This window comes from Monodelphis domestica, chromosome 6, assembly GCF_027887165.1.
Source record: "Monodelphis domestica isolate mMonDom1 chromosome 6, mMonDom1.pri, whole genome shotgun sequence".
Taxonomy (NCBI): Eukaryota; Metazoa; Chordata; class Mammalia; order Didelphimorphia; family Didelphidae; genus Monodelphis; species Monodelphis domestica.
In genome coordinates this window covers 310,129,646-310,140,324 of record NC_077232.1, presented here as the reverse complement: position 1 = coordinate 310,140,324, position 10,679 = coordinate 310,129,646, and the positions used below count along the sequence as shown (strand labels likewise).

General features: G+C 39.8%; 1 non-coding gene across 1 annotated transcript; it reads right to left on the bottom strand.

Annotated features, from left to right (window-relative positions):
- Positions 1-2,901: 2,901 nt before the first annotated feature.
- On the bottom strand, positions 2,902-3,034 carry LOC130455283 (small nucleolar RNA SNORA18). The gene has a single exon (XR_008913202.1). It is a non-coding gene; the product is annotated as a small nucleolar RNA SNORA18 (small nucleolar RNA).
- Between the last annotated feature and the right edge of the window lie 7,645 nt (positions 3,035-10,679).

Here is a 10,679-nt window from a genome sequence, read left to right as displayed (position 1 = left end):
GCCGAGAAGATGGGATTCAGGTTGTCTTAGAGCTATTTAAACTCTGCACTTAATGATATGATAATTTTGTGGTCAAAAGTAATGCCATTAGTGACCTTGAATTCTCCTCACTGAGTGTGACTGAATATTGATTTTGTGCCCATTTTCAATACTCGCTCTTGCCAGAAAGTCATTTAACAGGACAAGGTTTCACAACCGACTTATAGTTGAAGCATCCAAGATGAAAATCAAAATATTAAATGCTAATCCTTATTGTCAGCCTGACGAGATTGAGGTGCAGAAGATGTAATACCTGATGCAGTGATGTAAATTCTTGAAATAACACATTTGTAAATGTCTGAGGCAGGATTTGAATCCACATCCTGCTAAGTCCAAACATAACATTCTACTAATGCCGGCAAACTACCTACAGATATACTATAGAAGAGATTCAGGATTGACTTAGCCAAGGTGCCCCACTGGCTCCCCTTCAGCCTCACCATGCCGTCTTCACAGCGTTGGGTAAGTATCTCCATTGTTCTGGGCTGAAAGGAAGCACAGCCTAAGACTGAGGTTCAGAGCCCTGTTCCAACCCATCCTGGCCGGGTCCCTAGAAGAAAGTCATTTAACTTCTTAGTACTCTAGAAAACTCGCCGGTGACTATGGCGTCCACATTGGTGCGGGGCTTCCAGAGACATTCCTCGTGCTATCGGGCACTAGGAAGGAAAAAATAAAAAGAAGTGCAAGTCTCCTTCCTAGGGGCCAGCAATATGAAAACAAAACTACTTTCTCATTCATTTCGGCTTACCTCTTGGGGGAGGGAGGAGTGTTCGGCATACACACATAGAGAAACTCTGAATAGCGAGACAGTACTAATGCCTGGAAGGATCCGAAAAAGCTTCATCAGTAATATCGTGCCTGAACTTAGCTTCCAGGAAGCTAAAGATCCTTGGAGGGAGGCAAGCTGGGGTCTATTTATCCTTGCATTAAAGGTAAACAAGCAGGACAGGCAGTTCAGCGGCATGGAGGTGGGAGATGGAATGCTGACTTTGGGGATGCTATGAAGGCCAGTTCATTTGGAACATGGCACCCATTAAAGGGAGTATTAGGAGAGGCAGGGAAGTCAGGAAAAGTTTGACTGAGTATAGCTGTTAAAGACGACGAAATCTGTACTTTAGTCTAGGAACAAGAAGGAGTGGAGGAGGTTTTTTTGAGCAGGAAGTCATCTGGTTGGTTTCCAAATGGTTTAGGTAGTTGTGCAGAAGGCTGACTGGAGAAAGGAGACAATGAAAACAGAAAAAGCTTGGGAAGGTCTTGCAGTCATTTGACTGAAAATGGCAGAAACCTGAGCAAAGCTGATGGCTGTGTGAATGGGGGAAAAGTGATGGATACTAGAGATACTGTGAAAGTTGGAAGAACAAGGTTTTGTGAGTGGTTAGATATGAGGATGAGGGAGAGGGAAAGGATAACTGTGGGGTTGTGAATGCAAACCACCAAAAGGATGGTGGGGCCAGCAAAAGAAAAATTGGAAGAGGGACAGGCTTAAGGTAGAAAGTGGTGGGCGTACATTGGGATGCGCTGGGTTCCAGGCACCTCTAGGACATTGCAGTGAGAATGCCAAGGAGACATTTGGCAACATACAGCTAGACTTCTGGAAAGAGTTAAAAGCTGGGTGTAGAGATCTAGGAGTCATCAAGGAGGTGACAATTCAAACCATAGGAGTTGAGGAGAGCTCTAGTTGAGAGAGTTTGTAAAGACAAGAGAAAAGGAGACAAGACCCAAACTTTCAAGATCACGTGGAATGATAAAGATCCTGAGAAAGAGTCGATGAAGGAGTGATCAGCTAGGTAGGGGAAAAAACTAGAAAAGAAAACCATTGAGAGATAATTATAGCCCCCTCCACATACATCATCCCCAACCCCACATAATTTATGAAAGAAATAATTTTAAAAGAAGTTTTTACTTAATTGAAGTTTTAAAAAATTTAAAAATACTTATCCAAGTATTTGCAGTTTTATATCCTGGATATAGATAAACCAAATTTTTAAAATTTCACTTTGGTTATTTTTTTTTCAAAACAAGACATGTATCTTGGGCAATCATCTGAATGAACCCTTTCTTTTTTTTTTTAAGCCCAGGTAGTGTTTCCTGCTTGAGTAAATGAAAATGTTCATAAGGTTTAAATGCATGATGAATAAGTCACTGTCTAAGGAAATATACAATATTTTGCTTGTAAAGTTCACTATGATGCTACTTTTTCTTAAAAAGCTCAAAAAAGTTTGTGTAAAAATTATAGATTCCATGTGGTAGTTGTAGTCTCTCGGTAACTGAGGATGACAATTGTCTTTGTGTGTTTTTGTGCAGAAAGACACTTGTGCATGAAGATTTAAGTGGAAAAGTCGATGCACAGAGACAGCCCCACTCTCTCGGCGTTGGAAGCCTGGGTCCAGTGGCACGAAAAGTCGTTACACCTGGAGACTTCCTCAGCTGCATTGGATGGCCGTGTTGTCCTTTGTGCTCCAACACGCCCTGAGCACTCCACAGTGCTTTGCTGCGTCGCCCTCTCAGCCGTTGAACCTTCTTATTGGTTTCTTCAGCCTGTTCCGCCAAAGCAGTCTTCACATGCTGGGTGAGCAAAGCCCTGGTTCACCAGGGGTCGACGACAACGACCCGATGGCGACCCTCACAAGGTTTTCCTGGCCTGTCAAAGCCATTGCTTGGGTGTGTGGCCACTGCCGCATGCTAGCAGCTACTGGGAGCCACAAGTGAGACCTGGGTGTCAGGTGGGGGTCAGAGGCTGGAGAGCTGCCCTAGGAGGGCACGACAAGCCCTCCATACCAGAGATACTACCCCTCCCTGAGCACCCCATACACCCCTATAAGCTAACACAACATATTTAAAGAACACATTGCTTCAAACTAAAATTGTTTTGTGCTTTTATCCCCATAGACCTGGTATGGAGATCAATGGGTAAAGCGTAACTACACATTTGCTTTCTGAGGCGTTTCCAAGGATAAGGACCTGCTGAAAAGGACCCATCAGGATAGACTGCAAAAGATTCCATGTATGAAAGATTAAAATATTATTAAGGGAGAGTTACATTGAGCCATGCTTGTGCCAGAAAATTCTCAGAGACCATTTGCAGACCTTTTGGTCAATCATCCCCTATGTATTATTACCTTTTTATATCACATGAGAATGCTTCTCTTATTCGGATTTTGATTTAAGTTTATCAAGATAGGGACTATGGGGAAAACGTATGATTATAAGAACCAAGAATAACAAACGTTAGAAAGAAAAAAGATACTGTAAATATTATCTTGGTATCTCTGGTCCAAGAAGGGATTTAAAAAATCAGTGGACCGAAAAATGTCAAAATATTTATAATGAAGTAGAAACGAGGCCTCTTCCTTATGGAAAAATGCCATGGCCTTTCTAAGGGCCAACCCTACTTTCTTAAGGATGCTCTTTCATTGACTTGTGAAACACTTCACAAAGAATGCTTAGTTCCCAGTAGATGACCTGTTGGTGGCCTGTAGAACCCAGACCTGACTAGAGTCTGGATCCTTCTGATTCCTTTTCCTTCTGGTTCTCATGCCTGGCCAAAGCGCCATGATCTTTATCAGCCCAGATCTGTTTTGGAGCAGTGCTGAAACTGGTTGTAACTGGTAACAGGCTATAGGCCCAGATGATAGGCCTCACCTGCAGTATGATGGTCTGAGATGCAATCTGACTACTTCTGGATGATAAAAACACAGTAAATTGGTTTATTTATCTTCTTTAACTCAGGAAGGGATGGAAGACCAGGGAAAAGGTGCCCCTAATCTTTTCCCTCTAAATCTCCTCCCCAAATCTACAGACCCCTCACAGAGTTGTCTTCTTGATCCTGATGCTACCTCAATTACCCTCTCTGACTGTTTAAAAAATTCCCCTATCTAACTTTCTGGTCTCACTGGTCCTCAAAATCAGTATTTGACAAGTTATAGTTCATCAGTAGCAGATAGGGGGAGGTAACTGAGGAATTCGCCCTCTTAGGCCTGAGCCCAAATGGCTGCAGCCTCACTCTCCCAGACAGGTCACTGGGCTCTGGTAGGGTTCTTCTTAGTTGGTACAAAATCCCTTATGGCACCGGATCTCAGGAACTCAATTGATGACTACAGTGAAGACAAGATGGACAGGATCTCGCTGGGTGACAGGATGGCTGGGTGAGAGGATCACAGAAAACAGGAACCAATGGCTTCCAAAGAAAGTCAGGTGACCTTCTTGCTCAGACTAGAATCTAGAGGAAAGATGCCATCTCACAGCTACATCATCTCGTAACATTTAAAAGCAATATTTATTTAATGGTAAACTGGGGAGATCGGTACCACATAGCAAAACGGGGCTTTTTTCTTTTTATTGTTTTCTACTATGAAGCCATTTGAGCCACAGAAAATGTGACATGCTCAAAGCTGTCCAATGAACACAGGGCAAATGTCAGACTCAGAACTATGTCCTATGAATCTTAATTCAACGATCACTCACTAACACCATTACAATAACCCATATGAAATTCATGTGCATAATGAAAACATTATTATGTGAAGTCTGACGAGGAAAAAGTCATACATGATTTCTACTTGTCTTCAAAATTCTGTCACATTTTGCCGTGGCTAGATAATGTTCAAAAAAAGTATAGTTATTCTTTTACTAGATGTTGCTTTTTATGTTCAAATGGATTTTTATGATCAAAGCTTTTCATTCCCACTTAGTCTTAGGAATCCTGTATCCAATATTTATCCTCTTAAGTTAAAATATCGGAGTGTTGTAACATTTAAAATAGTTGATGTCATAAACTGTTATATTTAAAATAGTTAGAGACATAAACTGTAGTGAGTTAAAATGGTGGAAGATATAAATTGTGATAGATATAAGAGAGGGTGAGTAAATTTGACCGCAGAAAATATGTTTCACTACAGTGTCTTGTTTTAAATCAAATATAAGGCGGTCACCAGGGAAACATTCCCAATTATTCAAATACCCAAGTCAACTGGGTTTTATAGAGATTTTAATTAATACAAATGTGGAATTAAAGAAAAGAGAGAAAGAGAGAAAAAAGGAAATAAGTATGAAGGGCCTTAAGCCAACATGGCCTAGACCTGAGTCTTAAGAGAGAGAGAATCAGTCAGTTTTTTATCACTCACCACAAGATTTGTCTTAAGCAAGGATGTCTGGGGAACAGAGTCTCCCCAGAGGGAGTTCCAGCCAGAGTCAGCCTCCCAAGGGACTTCTCAAGAGATCTTCAAAGGCTCTCCTCCAAAAGGATCTATCTCCAAGGACCTAAGGATCTAACGATCCTATCTCCAAACCTCTTGCTCAAGAGATTCCTTTCTTATATAGGGGGTTTTTTCCTATGTCACCTCCCCTAAGTTCTTCCATCTACCAATCACCATAGATGTTTTCTAAAAGACAGCCCATATGAATTCCTGCTAAGTCGACTAATCTCCTCAGTAAGTCTGAACCAGAGAAAACACAGCTGAGTCGACTAATATCATTAAGAGAAAACCTGCCCGACCCTTTTAGGTACATAGCATTTCATTGTATCAATTCTAAAAACAGGCCTGGCTCAAAGAACTCCTTGCCTTATTATAAGCATGGGTCCAAGTACTTTAATTGTTTAGCAAGGAGTTTTCTCCCCTAAAGCAGTCTTAAGTACAGGTAGAGTAGGGGTCCTCCCATTTCTGATCCTGGCGAGTTCTCACATCAAAATGGGGAATGTTTCCAGTAGGGAATTTGTTCCAATGGAGGATTCCTCAATGTGGAAATTTTTAACATTCACAAGTCTGAGAAATTTCAAGATTTACAGTGTGACTGAAAAATAAGGAATTATGGGCCAGAAGTAGACTACCTGTCGTGCCAAGGTACCATATTACATAGAATCCTGAGTCTATAATAAGGAAGACTTATCTTCCTGAATTCAAATCTGGCCTCAGACACTTCCTAGCTGAATGACTGCCACGGGCAAGGTCCAGCCTCACTCATGACTCCAGGGGTTCCTGACAGGTGGCGAATGATCAATCAAGAAAATAACAAACAGAAGACAGCTGTATATTTACAGCCATGTGCATGTTTTACATCTAATAGCTGCTCTACCATCCCCAGGATTGGTGTTTATTTTTATACCCATTTCCTTGGCACACAGATACATTACCTAACACACATGTATAAATAGAGATAATTGGAAAAGTGATACATTAACTTGAACAAATCACTTAATTAACATTCAATATTCTTGTATTTGATTACTGATTCTTGACAGAATAAAGTTTCACACAAGATAAATGATTTCATCACAGGTGGCTTAATTTTCTCATTATACTATGAGGAGTTTTGAGCTTACAAATAATCAAGGAAATTTACTTATTACTTTTAATAAAAAGAAATAATCAATCAGAAGTTCTTAAAGACAATTCAACAATCATATCATTGAGGTTGAGAGGTACTGGGAACACAATTCAGATTTAATATTAGACTGATCATTTCTCAGGGTTTATTAGGGAGTTTCTTAAGGGGAAGAATCAAGTCACTGAGGCATGAGGAAGCCTGGTGTACCTGCACATTTTATATGGGCCTTTATGATTGATTTTTATGCTGAATTCATGAAAATAAGTTTCTGTTAGTGGGAAAATTCTGGGCTTGGCCTGTAGCTGCGGTTTTACTGGGAATTATGTACCCAACTAGAAGTTAACCCATGGTGGCCTTCTGGGGTTGGGTTTGAGGGTTTGATGATTTGGTGATGTTTTGGGGAAACAGAGTACAGGTATTTTTCTCTTGCATTATTCCTTTTGAGGTTAGGGGGAATAGTAATCATGTAAGTTCCACAGGTAAAGGATATTAATGAGAGAGGTCATGCAAGGGGGCTGAGTGGGCAATTGCATCTTGCCAAAGGCCACTCTGTGGCCTCCTTAGCTACCACATGTGACTTTGTCAAGGTGTCATGGCCTGGTGGCTCCCAGCGAATGACCTTAAGACAAGTCACTTAACCCTGTTTGCCTCAGTTTCCTCATATGTAAAATGAGCTGGAGAAAGAAATGGCAAGCTACTCCAATATCTTTGCCAAGGAAATCCCCAGTGGGATCACAAAGGGTCAGACATGGCTAAAATAACTGAATGACTACCACAAAATTAATTCTAACAAGCCCAATGAGGGGAAAAGAAAAGCAAACATGGGGGTATATTTGGAAGATGTAGGCAGAATCAGATGTAGAGGGACAATCTTTCTTGCCCAAAAGAGAGTTTACTTGAAACTGATAGGAGATCTATCCTCTTCCCTTAGCCTTGAGAGGAGAAAATATGGGTAATAATGTAGGAAATGTGTGAGGAAGAATACAAGAGAAGAATGTCTGGTAGTATAAGAGAAGGGCTGAAAGACTAGCAATCTTCATATTAAGGCAATCATTTCTTTCTTTCTTTCTTTCTTTCTTTTTTTTAAACATCACAATCCTGATTAAAAGCATATGTCACTTGAAGAAACTAAATTCTCAACACTAAAAATTCTAAGGTTTACAAGAATTTCCATGCACTCATTTTGCTTTTCTTTTTTTCCTTTGACATTGAGGATGCTCAGACTCATGCTTTTTCCCCCTAAAGTCTACTTTCCCCTTCAATTTTGAAATTACATTTTAGGTCGTCAATGAGAATTTTAAAAATGCTTTCTATGTGCTTGGCACAGTCTCCTCCTGGTTCTTCTTCCACCTTTTTGGACTTTGCTACTCTGCCTCAGCTGGAACTTTCCCTAATGCCTAGGACCTCTTCCTGAAGAATATCTATCCACTCTCTGCAGCCTCCTCTCCTTGAAACTTCCCTCCACTATGATGCTCTTCCTTTTTTGAATTTATAGATCAGCATGTTCAAAAATTTCCCAAGACATATATGCAGTTTATATAATTACAACTACACTCAAAAATTTTTTCCCTTTTTTATTTAGAATATTTTTCCATGGTTACATGATTCCTGATCCCTCTCCTCCCTTCCCCCCTTCCACTGGGTTATAAATGTACCATTGTTCAAAGAGTATATCCATGTTATTCAAATTTGCAATGGAGTGATCTTTTAAAATCAAAACACCAGTCATATCCCTATTGCACTACATATCTCATATTTTTCTAATGCATTTCCATTTCCACAGTTCTTCCTCTGAATGTGGATAGCATTCTTTCTCACAAGTTCCTCTGAATTGTCCTGGATCATTGCATTACTGCTAGTAGAAAAGTTCATTACATTCGATCGTGCCACAGTGTATGAATCTCTGTGTATAATGTTCTCCTAGTTCTGCTTCTTTCACTCTGCATCAATTCCTAGAGGTCTTTCTGGTTTACACGGAATTCCTCCAGTTCACTTTGAACACAATAGTATTCCATCATGAACAGATACCACAATTTGTTCAGTCATTCCCCAATCGATGGACACCCCCTCATTTTCCAATTTTTTGCTACCTCAAAGAGCGTAGCTATAAATATTTTTGTACAAGTTTTTTTCCCCTTATTATCTCTTTGGGGTTCAGACCCAGCAGTGTTATGGCTGCATCAAAGGGCAGGCAGTCTTTTAAAATCTTTTGGGCATAGTTCCAAATTGCTCTCCAAAATGTTTGGACCAATTCACAACTCCACCAGCAAAGAATTAATGCCCCAATTTTGCCACATCCCCTCCAACATTTATCACTTTTGCTGCCATGTTGGTCAACCTGCTAGGTGCGAGGTATTACTTCAGAGTTGTTTTGATGTGCATTTCTCTGATTATAAGAAATTTAGAACACTTTTTATGTGCTTATTAATATTTTTTATTTCTTTATCTGAAAATTGCCTATTCGTGTCCCTTGCCCATTTATCAATTGGGGAATGTCTTGATTTTTTGTACAATTGATTTAGCTCCTTATAAATTTGAGTAATTAGACCTTTGTCAGAGGTTTTTGTTATAAAGATTTTTCCCAATGTGTTGCTTCCCTTCTAATTTTGATTGCATTGGTTTTGTTTATATAAAACTTTTTAATTTAATGTAATCAAAATTATTTATTTTACATTTTGCAATATTCTCTGTTTCCTGCTTGGTCTTAAAATCTTTTCTTTTCCATAGACTTTAGTTGGAACACCTGAGAACAATCACAGACTGGGGCTTGAACGAGGAAACTGGCATTACATCAGATCCAGGACTATTAAAAACTTCAATAACTAAATAGGACCCAGGTAAAAATAAACACAAAAGAATTCTGAAATAGCCTGGAGAGAAAAGGGTATCTTGGAGGGAAAGAAATGTCAACAATGTCAAATAAAACAGATGAATTAAAGAGGAGTAGTATTGAGTGAAGTCCATCAGATTTGACAGTGAAGAGAATAATTTCAGTTGAGTAAGAGATCAGAAACCATATTACAAAGGGTATACAACTTTTTTCAAGGCTATTAGCTAAGAAATGGAGAGGAGGATGGCTCCAAAATGGTAGAGAAGGTACATAGATCTTCCTAATCTCTACCAAAATGCCTTACAAAAGACTAGGATATAATGCCTGTGAAGATTAAATTTAACTCTCCCCTGATTGTGAAAATGAAATTAATTAACTCTCCCCTGATGGTGAAGATTAAATTGTAACCCATGCCCATTTTTAGATTTAATCACCAAAAGTGTAAACATCCCACTTAATCATTAAGTGGGAGGTCTGTGACCCACATGTGCAATAGTGGGTGATGAATCAGAATGGGCAGTCCTAAAGAAAAGCTTCAACTGTGATTGGTAGATGTAAAATTATGGGAAGGCACAGGAAGTGACACAAAAGAAAATGTCTTTAAAAGGGAGTTAAAACTTCCTGAGTACAGTTCTACTTGGAGTTGAACTTCCTGTGAGAGATAGTTCTTTGGAGTTGAGACAGGAGAAGAATCTTCTGACTGGACCTGAGACTCTGTTCCTGGTGAGGCTGTTCTTAAATCTCCTCCTTTGGACTGACATGTGGTGAGTGAAAAGGATGACTCCTTCCCTGGATTTTCTGGAAAAAAAAACTAGACTCAAGAGAAACCTACCTCTTGAGAAAGACTTCCCCAGGTTCTTGGCTTTGCTGAGGCCAGCTAAGGACTAACTCACCTTGCCTAACTCACCTTGCCCAGGTTGAGCCAGGGGCCAGGAGTAAATTACTTAGTGCTTAGGCTTGATATCCTACCCTATCCTTTCTCTGATTTTCTTCATTCTTTCTATATTTTGTAAATAAATTATAAATAAATCTTTTTGGAATTAATTAAATTCCTGGAGACCCTATTTTAAAATATAATCCAGTCTAACCTTTTTAATAAAATAACCTCTTCTACTCCTTACATGCCCCAAAGTGGATTCTGGAGCAAAATAAACCACAAGAAAGCAGGATGAAATAATTTTTTCATCCCAAAACAATTTAGAAGGCCAGCATGAAAAATTTAGTGTACCAGGGTGGGAAGTGGAATACAAGGCAGCTTGCCAAGACAGGAGAAGCTGAATAAACAGCAAAAGCTTCTAGGGCTCTCAGCTACAGATAGCATGGACTGGGGGTAGGGGTCAGACAAATGCTCATAAAGACATTATTGGTGTCCCTTTGTTGGCTCTGGGTGCAAAATTCTTGAATCTCTTTGACCATACACAAAACCAGGTTGCAGGCAGGGGAAACAGTATCAGGGTTAGGAGGAACAAAGTACATACCAGAGATC